Source organism: Benincasa hispida, chromosome 6, assembly GCF_009727055.1.
Source record: "Benincasa hispida cultivar B227 chromosome 6, ASM972705v1, whole genome shotgun sequence".
NCBI lineage: Eukaryota > Viridiplantae > Streptophyta > Magnoliopsida > Cucurbitales > Cucurbitaceae > Benincasa > Benincasa hispida.
Genome location: NC_052354.1, coordinates 27,410,802 through 27,423,669, shown reverse-complemented (window position 1 = coordinate 27,423,669; position 12,868 = coordinate 27,410,802). Strand labels below are relative to the sequence as shown.

The 12,868-nt window shown below is 34.2% G+C and overlaps 1 long non-coding RNA gene across 4 annotated transcripts; it reads left to right on the top strand.

Annotated features, from left to right (window-relative positions):
* The first annotated feature begins 1,072 nt into the window (after nucleotides 1-1,072).
* On the top strand, nucleotides 1,073-12,580 carry LOC120079390. Of its 4 annotated transcripts, XR_005482232.1 has the most exons (9): nucleotides 7,060-7,969; nucleotides 8,047-8,137; nucleotides 8,219-8,953; nucleotides 9,038-9,133; nucleotides 9,206-9,453; nucleotides 9,528-9,743; nucleotides 9,825-10,016; nucleotides 10,103-10,455; nucleotides 12,338-12,580. It is a non-coding gene; the product is annotated as an uncharacterized LOC120079390 (long non-coding RNA). The 4 variants fall into 4 exon arrangements; XR_005482233.1 differs by adding an exon at nucleotides 1,073-1,203 and having other exon boundaries at nucleotides 7,333-8,953; XR_005482231.1 differs by having other exon boundaries at nucleotides 7,060-8,953.
* Nucleotides 12,581-12,868: the final 288 nt, after the last annotated feature.

Genomic DNA, 12,868 nt, shown 5'->3' with positions numbered 1-12,868 from the left:
TCAAAAAGATAAATTGAAAGAGACTTAAAGGCACACAAAAATGTGGAAGAAGACACTCAAAAACTACTTTTTACTGTGTATATCTTAGATATTGGAAGATTTTCAAAATCTTCATTTAATGGTTGCAGGTAATCATTTCTATTGATGTGCTATTTTTTTTCAATATACTCGATTCATTCATGTCCCCTCCTAAACTCGAGAGATTACATGCCCACGAGCTTCTACTTGGTTCCTCCTCAAACCACATGAGGTGTATATATGTAACATCAACAACACCATAAACTCATGATTCAAAATCTGGATTAGACTCCTTTTGGCTTGATAATTCCCTGACAATCTAGGTGGTGTATACTATGAAAACACATTCACATAGCATATGGACAACAACAGAAGGACGAGTTGGGAAACCCTATACTCAAGGAAAGATATTTGCCATGATTCAACAAGTAGACACCTGAAATGTCAACCGATGATGTAGGTCTTGTTGAGAATCTAGGTCTTGTTGAGAATCCCATATTGGACAAACCAAGGGGACTCACACTCTTTATAGGATAGATGGGTTACTCCTCTCATTGCCAATTAATTTTGAGATGGAGCCCTATACTCTCTAATAGGTCTATTATTGGCTTCCTATTTAAGAACACATTTATTTACCTGAGTTATTTCTTATTCATATAGATTGAATTCCAAGGAAAAAATTCTAAAATGGATAATAATGTGTAAGAACCCAATTATTTTTCTTTTGGTAAGAGAAAATTTTAATTTAAAGTAGTACGGATATGGGGTCATTTCACACCAATTTAATTAACTAAATAAAGTTAATTTAGGAATAAAGGGTAAAGAGAGAATTGAGCAAGGGTAAGAAGGGAAATCATTTAAATATAAAGGGTATAATTGTCATTTTGACCTATTAATATAGTGATTTAAAAAAAAAGAAAGAAAGAAAAGAAATCGTGTATCACGTGGTATTGGGTGGTGAAGGTGAAGTGTTACACGTGCGAGGAAAAAAAAAATAAGTTTTGTTTAAACCATAGTAATAGTGATAATAAATACTATAATAATAATCAACAATAAAAGAAGAAAGAAGAAATAGGGAAAAACTCAACGTAGTGAAAAAAAGGTTGTTACAAGGGGGAGGAAATTGAGGATTGAAGCTATAATCACAAATTGTTTTCTACAATCTTGGTGTAAAATGGTACTTTGGTAAGTATTTAATGAGAAAATTTTGGACTTATTGAAACCAAGTGAAGAATTTTAATTTCATTTTTCTTTCTTTTATTCAATAGGTTAGATGATATATAATTAAATCTACCTTCACGCATTAGTTTAAATTTTTTGGTCAATTGGTGATTTAAGATGATATTTGAGCAGATGTTCCATGAAGATCCTTAGTAAAAATTATTTTGAATAGGCCATTTTTTTAATTAGAAGAGAGAAAATTGGTTTAAATGAAAATACAAAATAGCAAGATTGGAAGCAAAGGAAATTAAGATTAAAATCAAATTATTTCAAGTATTAAATTGATTAAGGGTTGAATTTGATTATTATAAGGGCTCACATCAGAGATACAAAGCTAGCTAAAGGATTCCTAAATTGAATTAATATTTCAGGACAAAATAGGGATCAGAATGACATGATCCGAATTTTACCATCCATAAGTTGGATGAGTGGCTTATTTTATAAGATATTATGATTTTATTGATAGTACACGTGTCATAAAAAATTAATTTTATATATGATTTCAAGCTTTACTTTATAACTTTTATGTGATTCTCGTGATTCTGAATATAAGTTTTATTTCATATATGTTAGAAATGTTTTATGTTTATTATGAAATCTTCTATTGATTGGATATGTTTTAAGTTTTTAAAGTGGCATGTATGTTTAAAATGTGATTTTCAAATCAATAAAAAGTTGTACCGATAGTGATTATCTACTGCACGCGTTATTGAAATATCTTGAATCTGTTTGTTGGCGCTTCGATCAACCTAGTATGAGAGTCTCGCTATTCAGATTTTGTATTCAACATATTTATTTATTTGCAGTTATTTACGTTTTGTACCTTAGGGTTTAGAGCAGTGCGATATATAAACTCTCTAACCTAGAAGTGTCATTCTTGATATAATTCTAAAAACATTCTCTCGAAATAATATTGTTCTCTCTCTACCCGTGGACGTAGCTAACACACTATTAGTGAATCACGTATATATGTGTGTCAATTTTTTCCTACTCTACGTTCCTTTTTGTATTCTTTAATTGTTGATTTCGTAACACTCGTGAATATGTTTGATAGTGTAGTCATGATACATGAGGTCTTTGGGACCTACTTTGGTACATGTAAAGGCTTTAGGCTATGTGTCGACATGTTTTCTCTTTTGGGTGTTGCTCTATGTGCGTATGGCCACATCTGTTCTGCTATATGCCTAGAGATTACTCGGTATATAGTATGACCATGTTTTCTCTACTATATACGTCAAGTTCCTCTATATATAGTATGACCATGTTTGGGTACAAATTTTGGTGACAAATGTGATATTCATGTTTATGTTTTTAATAGCGATTGCTACATGTTTTATTTCTCTACATTTGATTTAGAAATTATGTTATTAAATTGTATGTATTTTAACCTCTACTATTTCATGGATTTTATACTTTTATTCAGGGCCTAAAATAATAAAAGATATAGCACAAGAATAAAAATATTACAGATATGGCAAAAAAATTAGTGCCAGATATCACCGATAGTAGCTATTAGTGATAGTCATATTGGTAAATGACTAAAAAACCCACACGTAATCCACCATTTTGCGCTTCTTCTTCCAATTTTCTTAAATTTAAAGCTATCAGTGATAGTCATTGATAGCCACTATAATTGCCATCATCGATAGCTGCTTTAACGATAACTTCAAATTGAGAAATATTAATACAACCTTGAAATAGTAACACTTGAAATATTAGCTTTCAATTTGCTATAGTTATCATTGGTATTATTGATACACTTTCATCAATTGGAATCAAACTTGAAATATAAACACTTAAGGCTACTAATGGTTATTAATGATAGACTTTTATAAATAGTTATCAACTTTGAAAGGAAACTATCAACTTTCAAAGAGATTGAACATTTAAAGTTATAAGTGATAGAAGTCAATCAATGAGAAGTCTACAAGTGACTATCACTGATATCTACCTAAGTCATATCATCAATATCATGAATATCATTCATTTAATTGATATATACCTAAGCCATATCACTAATAGTGATAGCTTCAATCAATGGCTATCACCGATAGTTTTTAGCAGTGGTTATCAATAATAGACTTTCATCAAATGAAATTGACATTTTATATCATTGATATCATCAATAAATGGATATAACCTAAGTTCTATTACTAGTATTACTGATATTACATACATCACAATTATCAATGATAGCTTCTATCACTGATAACATGTCATTAGAGATAACTTACGTTATTCCTTTGTACCATCAAATAACATGTTGTCGTTGTTGGCTTCTACCAAGGATAATATGCTATTATTAATAATTTCTAGCCATCCCACTTATACTTTGGTTCAAGATACAGCTTTATTAATTAATTAGTATCACTAAGTTGGCTATCAATGATAGACTTATAAGTGGCTATTAACTGTGAGAGAAAATCATGATAACATGCCATCCAAGATAACTTACGTCATTCCTTTTTACCATTAAATAATATGATTTCGTTGATGACTTCTATCACTGATAGTATGCTATTAATAATAATTTCTAGCCATCCTACTTACACATTAGTTCAAGATTCAACTTTATTAAAATGACTAAGTTGGTTATCAATGATAGACTTTTATAAGTAACTATTAACTATGAAAGAAAATCATCAAAGATTAAGCTATCAATGATAAAAAATATTAGTAGTTATCACTGATTAACGTTCATTAGTGACTATCAATTTTGAAAGATAAAGCTATGACTATCAATTTTCAAAGCTATGAATATCTACTATTGAGAAACTTTTATCATGATTATCATTAATAGGCTTTTATTACTTAAAAATTTGTATAACTGATATCTACCTAAGTTTGATATCACTAATACATGAATATGACTGATATATTTCTAGGTTTTATCACTAATATCACTAATAACCGATATTGCCAATATACAAATATTACGATACACAAATACACAAATACACAAATATTTCAATTTTTACCCTTCATTTTGGGCCATCTATGTCATTTTTCAAGTTTATTACTGGTAGACTCCATACTCTTAAAGTTAGGGATGACAATGAGGTCGAGGCAGGGTGGAGATGCATTTTAATCCCCGTAATTGTTTCATTCCCCATTTTGGAGATTCGGGGTCGGGGTCGGGGTCGGGAAATTCCCATTTGGGGATTGGGGTCCCGCATGAAATTTTTTTGTTTATTTGTTTTTTTATTATTAAAAATTAACTAAATGTAGTATTTAAATTGAAATGGTAAATTTTATGTAAAAGTGTTTTTATTACATATATTTGTTTAAATTAATAATTGAATTTTTTTTTTGTACTTTTTATTTTGAATTTAATAAAAATGAAATTTATAATATTTGAAAATTAAAATTAGAGAAAAAAAAAAAAAAGTAACTAAAACCTTAGCTGAATGCTACTGTTTTAGTAGTGTATATATATATATAAACACACACACACATTAACAATTAAAAAAACTAGGGGTGGGAGCGAGGGTCGGGGTCGGAGTTGTGGACGGGGTGAGGATCCCCTCCTTGTCCCTGACCGAAGATCCAATTAAATCTCTAATTTGACCCCTGTACACGACTAACTCAGGGATTCTCTGCCGCAATCGGGTCGGGTCCCTATTTGCCATCCCTACTTAAAGTCCTACAAAAAGAAAAAAAAAACTATCACTACAAAAAAACGGAGTTCTCCCGACGCCTAAATAGAGCCTCGGGAGTTAGGTCGTCGGGAGAGATGGTATCTCCCGACGACGTAAAGGACTATCCCGACGCCAGATGTTAACCGTAAAGGTTCGTCAGGAGTTCCCGGGGAACTCCCGACGCCGGGTGTTAACTGTCGGGAGTTCTCGGGGAACTCCCGACGGATCTTCCGATGCCCGTTGATCGGCATCGGGAGAGGGGCTGGTTTAAACCAGACCCCTTCTTCTTCCCCACTCCTCCTATTTTTTATTTCTCTCCCTCTAAAAAAACCCTAACCCCCCACCGCCCCTATTTTCTTCCTCTTCCTCTCAAATTTTTCCGTCTTTCTCCTATTTCCTCCTTTTTCTTCACATTCTAGGGACCTATTTCTTTATTTTGCCTTAAGAAATGAAAATTATGGAACTCAATGCTTAATAATTCTTTGTACTTTATCCTCTAATCCAGGTTATTGTTTTGGATTACAAGTTGGTCAGAAAATATTTATTTTTAAGGATGAATAAAGAATGGATTAAACTAAGGAATAAGTTATCAGTGGAATATAGAGAAGGAGTATTCTTAGATATGGCAAGGTTTCATGTTAAGGATTCCGGACGAATAAGATGTCCATGCAAAAATTGTATGAATTCAATTTGGGAAAAGATAGATATTGTGGAATGACATCTATTGACATATGGAATATCTCCCTCATATTGTGAATGGGTATATCATGGAAGCCAGTAAACTTATCTAGAAGTCATACAAGTCATTCAATACAGGATGTTGAAGTAGATAGTATAGAGAGTAATGTTGTCGAAGAAATGAGATGTTGAATCTTATAAACGATTTACAAGTTTCAATTGAAAATGAAAATGAAAATGAAGGAAGGATTGGGAATAATGAAATGTCCTTTAATGGTCAAGAAAGAGATGACCGAAGCATGTAATGAATTATACCCTGGGTGTTCGCAATTTTTGTCCTTAAACTTTTTAATGAAGTTGATGCATATCAAAGTTCTGAATGGCTGGAGTAACAAATCGTTTGACATGTTGTTGGATTTGTTAAAAGCAGCGTTTCTAGCTGACACCTCTATACCTACTTCCTTTTATGAAGCCAAGCGAAAATTGTGTGATTTAGGCCTAGGTTATGAGTCTATTCATGCGTGCAAATATGATTGTATATTGTATTGGAAAGAGTTTGCAGATTTGCAACAATGCCCTGTTTGTGGTGAGTCTCGGTACAAAATTAATGGTGGCAAGGGTAAAAAAATATCACATAAGGTATTGCGTCATTTTCCATTGATACCGAGATTAAAACGATTGTTTGCATCAAAAGAATGTGCTTCTAACATGAGATGGTATAAAGATAAGCGAGTTGAAACGGAGGATGTATTGCGACATCCAACTGATGCAGAAGGGTGGAAACATTTTGATCGTGAAGTCCCTCATTTCGCTTTAGATCCTCGAAATGTTCATTTGGGATTAGCTTCAGATGGCTTCAATCCATTTGAAAATATAAACACTTCTTATAGTATGTGGCCTATGGTGATAATTCCTTATAATTTACCCCCTTGGAAATGCATGAAGGAAACAAACTTATTCATATCTTTTCTTATATTTGGTCCAAAATCTCTTGGAAAGGAAATTGATGTTTACTTGCCACCGTTGATTGAAGAGTTGAAGAGTTGTGGATAATTGGTGTGCGAACCTATGATTCTATTGCTGGTGATTTTTTTCAACTATATGCTACCTTATTATAGACGATTAATGACTTTCCTGCGTACGGTGACTTATCTGGGTGGAGTACAAAAGGTTATCAAGCATATCCAATATGCAAAGAAGATAACTCGCCCTTTGCGATAAGAGGAAAAATATCATTTATGGGACATCGACGTTATCTTCCAGAGAATCATAGTTGGCGTCGAAGTAGACAACATGATGGAAAAGTTGAACGTAGACCTCCACCAGTCGTAATGAATGGAGAAGAGATATTATAACAAATAAATACGCTAAACTTTTTTGTGCTTAGCAAACATCCATCGAAGCAAGATAAAAAAAGAAAGCGAATTCTAAACTGGACTAAAAAAAATATTTTTTTCCAACTTCCATATTGGTTCAGACTATTGTTACGACGTAAATTGGATGTAATGCATATTGAAAAAAATATATGCGGAAATTTGGTGGGCACATTGTTAAATATTGAAGGAAAGACAAAGGATACAACGAACGCTCGATTAGACTTACAAGCTTTGAAGATAAGAAAGGACCTACACTTGATATAGGTCGATAACAGATTTGTAAAACCACATGCAGCATACACATTAAAAAATAGTGAATGGATATCGTTTTGTAAGTATTTGACATTAGTGAAATTCCCTGATGGATTTATATCTAACACATCACGATGTATCAATGACAGATGGAAAAATATCGGGGCTGAAAACACACGACTGTCATATGTTGCTTCACAGACTACTCCCTATTGGTATTCGAGCATACTTACCGAAGAACGTATCCACTGCTATTGTTGAGTTGTGTACATTCTTTCGCGACTTATGTGCAAAGACAATATGTGTAAGTGATTTGAACAGACTACAGGCAGACATCATAGTCATACTTTGTAAATTGGAGAGAATATTCCCACTTACCTTTTTTGATGTAATGGTACACCTTACAGTTCATCTACCATATGAAACCAAAGTGATGGGTCCAGTTAGTTACAGTTGAATGTATCCTATTAAAATAAGTTTACGAATATTAAAACAATTTGTACGGAACAAAACACGTCCTAAGGGGTCTATAGCGGAAGCATATGCAATGAATGAATCATGGAACTTCTGCTCGCGATATCTAAGTGAGATTGAAACGAGATTCAATAGAGATGAACGAAATGATGATAACATTTTCGATCACGAGATATTTGGTGAATTTGAATTATTTAGGCAGAGGGTACGACCATTAGGGGCGTCAACCTTACGAACACTATCAGTGGAGGAAAAGAATATTGCACATTGGTATATTCTCAACAATTGTAAAGAAATAACAGACTATCGCAAGTACGTTTCAAACTTTTTCCTTTTCTAAATCCTAGGGTATCTCCTTTGATATAACATTTAAATGATCAATTTTGTAGGCATTTGAGGTTAATTCGTCGTGAAGCTCAAAGCGCCTCTGACTTATATATAAAACATCAATGCAAATTTCCCGATTGGTTCAAATCTCAGGTATACATAGTCATTTTGTAGGCAACAGTTGAGGGATGATTCATTTTTCGTATTCATTTTTAATGTAAAAGTAATTATCAGGTTCTACAACGACGCGAGAGAAAAGATATCTCCGATGATTTCTTTTCACTTGCAATGGAACCTTCGTCTGAGGTGCGCTCTTTTAATGGATGCATTGTTAATGGGGTACGGTTTCACACTATAGAGCATGATAATCATCGAGCTACACAAAATAGTGGAGTCCTAGTGGCCAGGGAGATCAGTGAGAACACAAGTGTGGATAAAATTTCTACGGTGTTGTAGACGAAGTATTAGATTTCCAATATGCGAATAGAAGACGCGTTTTCTTGTTGAAGTGTAGATGGTTTGACACAGATAACAACAAAAGTAATAGGACACATGTGGATTTAGGATACAAATCGATCAATACATCATACTTTTGGTATGTCGACGAACCTTTCATCTTTACTATCCAAGCACAACAAGTCTTTGACATTGATGATATCAAACATGGTAGCAATTGGAAAGTTGTTCAAGTAGTCCAAAATAAACGAATATGGGATGTACCAGAAGTAGATGATGTTGAAAACGCACAACTAGATTTACTAGAAATTATCGGTGGCGTCCGAGTGGATGAAACCATTGAGGAGGTTACTTTATGCAGAGTTGACGTTGATCCTACAGTTGTGGAAAGACCAATTATTGTACATGGCGATCATGACTTCATAAACGATGATGATGAAGAATAATTATCTCCCAATAACAGTTCAAGTGCTGATGAATAATTTGAATTAGATTACGATGATGAGTAATGATGTATGTACTCAATTCTCTTTTTCTGTAGCTTACACATATTTATTGTTAATTTAATATTGTTTTCTCTTTTTTATGTTTGTATAGATACGATATCAACCCCTAATAGACAACGGGAGGCTGATGAAGAATTCCAGGAGTTATATCTAGGCAATACGGTATCTTCTGTGGGTGATACTTTAGGTTAGTATATTTTGAAATATATTCTGTTAACTGAAATATATCATAAACTGTTTTAAATTTTTTATTCTTCAGATAGTAGCTCAGCATCCAATCGGAAGAAATGAGAGCATTCGCGGAACATCAAGTTGGAAAGATACGTCCAAAAACATGGGAGAATTACAACCATGATAAATAAGGGGGAGACGAAATCGATATCTCAACATTCGGTACGATTTAGTAATGCGATCGGCATCGCCGTGAGATATACATTTCCAGTACTTTATCGTACTTTTGCTGAGGTTTCAAACGAGTTCATAGAATTGGCTAAAAGTCAATTATTGGTAAGTAATTATAAGTTTATTCTTTTACAGTCATGAACACCATCTATGCTAATTCTTCCCTCCCTCTTTTGTAGGCTCATTTCGAACTTGATCTGTCCAGTCAACCACTTAACCGTTTTATAGAACATCAAATGCAAAACTCCTTCAAAAAATTTAGAGCAGATTTGTACAGACATTACAGAAAATGTGGAGATCCTCAGCAAGTACATGCTAGTTTGCCTAGTTGGCTTAAAAATAGGCCAGAAGATTGGTACTTTTTGTGTGACCGCTTCGAGAGTGAAGTGTTTCAGGTACAATATTTATGACATGTATCATTTGCTGTATTTACTAATACATCACACTATTGACATATTTTTTTTCTTCAAATGTAGGAAATGTTTGTGACGAATAGGAAGAATAGAGAGAAATTACCATTCAACCACGTAGGTGGATCGAAGTCATTCCTGCAAATTTAGGTAGAGTTGCAAGCAAAGGAGGGTCGAGAAATAGGATGTGTTGACCTATTTAGGGAAACACATTCTAAAGGTGGCAAGTTTGTAAACGAGGCAACTGAAAGTGCACATGTAACATTTTTTGCTTTACTGTCGTGTTTTTTTTTTCACTTTTAACTTTAGTCGCTCATTCTTATCCATTTAATTATTATGTCTAGCATCAAATGTTGGAATTACAATCCAGCCCCACTGTAGAAGGTTCTCAACCACTAACAGGGTATGAAATCTGTGAGACGATTTTGGGTAGACGACCCGGATATTCAAAAGGTTTAGGTTGGGGCCCTAAGCCTAAGTCAAGAAGAAGTAGCATCTCATCAAGCTCGTCATCTACTCAAAGAACGAAGGCGAGAATAGATGAATTGAGAGTCAATTTCCAACAGTCTCAGTTGAGGATTAAGGAACTTGAAGACGTTCAAAAAAGAATGCAAGAGGATCATGCAAAACAAATGGGAGAAATGAAAAAGATGATTGAACACATGGTACGATCACATAGAGGAGACCACCAAATTAGGTATGATTACTACATTATTTAGTTGTCTAATATGTTGCTATCCTACAGTTATGGTAGTAAAGTTTAGTTATGTCAAAGTAGCTTTATGATAATTAAAGAATTGTTGGCTATCCTGCAGTTATAGTAGCCAAACAACTGGATTTTGATGTGATTTTTGTTGGCTCTCTCCTTGCCTCTTTTTTGACTTTTTATTCAACTGTATCTCGCTGTCTCCTTGTCTCTCGCTCTCTCCCTGTATCTCGCTCTCTCCTTGCCTCTCGCTCTCTCCCTGTATGAAAGAGCTGGTTGGTCAAGAGAGAGCTTTGAGTCTTNGCTCTCTCCCTGTATCTCGCTCTCTCCTTGCCTCTCGCTCTCTCCCTGTATGAAAGAGCTGGTTGGTCAAGAGAGAGCTTTGAGTCTTTTCATTATTGTTTTGAGTCTATCTTTGCTTCTCTTCCTCCATGATTCCCTAATGGAAGACTGATCTACTCTTGACACACTGCATATTCACCTTCCCTGGGATCAGAGCTTTTTTTTTTTTTTTGACTTTTTATTCAACTGTATCTCACTCGCTCCTTGCCTTTTGCTCTCTCCCTTAAATCTCGCTCTCTCCCTGAATCTCCTCTCTCCCTGCCTCTCTCTCTCCCTGTATCTCGCTCTCTTTCTGCCTCTTGCTCTCTCCCTGTACTATTCTTTAAAGTTTAGACTTTCATCTGCCCCTTATTTTAGCCACATTCATTTTCTCTCTCTCTCAAATATTCGAAAAACTTTTAACAAATTGACAAAATGGTTTGATCAATGATGATGATAATGATGCCACATACCACACACATATACAACTAAAATTAAAATTACATATTGTTTTATGAGATTTTTGTAAGGATGATCAAAAGTTGATTTATAAAATTTTTGTATGGATAACCATTTTTATTTTTTGCCAATGCAATTTGATTAGCTTTTTAAATTTTTGTTGGCGTCACATATTGTTTTAATTATTTTTTTCTCACTTTTTTTAATTTCTTTTTTCTCACATATTTTTTTTGCACACTTTCTTACTCTTATTTACTCTTATTCTCTCCATTTGGTTTATTTGGTATCTAAAAATCTATGTTTGTTGTCAAAGAAAGAAGAAATAACTTTTTCATTTATTGTCTCCGTTGTTGTGATTAGAAGCAAAATATGGAGAAAGTAGTGTTGTCATTGGTAGAGATGAAATACAAATTAAAGAAGGAAAGGGACGTAGAGAAAAAAGAGGGGGTGGGAAGATGTGTTTTATCTCGCTCTCTCCCTGAATCTCGCTCACTCCCTAAATCTCGCTCTCTCCCTGCCTCTCGATCTCTTCCTGTATCTCGCTCTCTCCCTGCCTCTTGCTCTCTCCCTATACTATTCTTTAAAGTTTAGACTTTCATCTGCCCCTTATTTCAGCCACATTCATTTTCTCTCTCTCTCTCTCTCATTGCCTCTTGCTCTCTCATTGCCCTGTCTCTTATACACATCTAGATGTGTATAAGAGACAGAGGTAGGAAGATGTGTTTTATTGGGATGATCCACTCTATTTTCCTTTTTAACGTAAATTATTAATGCAAAGAGCAATAGTTAGCTGCAGTCTAAGCTACATCCAGTTTCATATATTCATTCCTCAAACCATTGGAGTTTGAATGTGTTGTGGATGTTTATCGATATAACATTCAATGTTTTTGTTTTATTGTAGAATGCTGTTTGGAGATGAGCTGTGACAAATAATGAAGATTTTGTGTTACAAGTCCTGTCTCTTATACACATCTAGATGTGTATAAGAGACAGGCTACATCCAGTTTCATATATTCATTCCTCAAACCATTGGAGTTTGAATGTGTTGTGGATGTTTATCGATATAACATTCAATGTTTTTGTTTTATTGTAGAATGCTGTTTGGAGATGAGCTGTGACAAATAAATAGCGGAATCATGGATAGGGAACTAAGGCAAGTCGGAAAAAAGACAGTCGAATCAAAATGAAGATGTTGTATTCGAGAATTGTTCTAGATGTTGTTTTGATTTTACTTCTTTTATGTATTTGTGATATGAATGTTTATCGACTTCGTTTAGATATTGTAATTTCTAGTATCGACTTCGTTTCGATATTGTAATTTTCTACTTGTTATAAAATGGACTTCATTTTCGTTTATGTGTATCTTTATTTGGTATAATATGTTTTACAGGTTTTCAGATCAAATTTTAAAAAATTACAAGCGATATATTAAATTTTAATACTCCTCACGCATATAGGATCCCCCGACGCACTTTAAAACGACATCGGGAGTTATGGTAGAACTCCGGATGCCTACGTGGCGTCGGGAGTCATGGGGGAACTCCCAACGCATTGTAGTGCGTCAGGAGTTCCTGGAACTGCCGACGCCTAATATACGACGTCGGCAGTTCCAGGAATTCCTGAC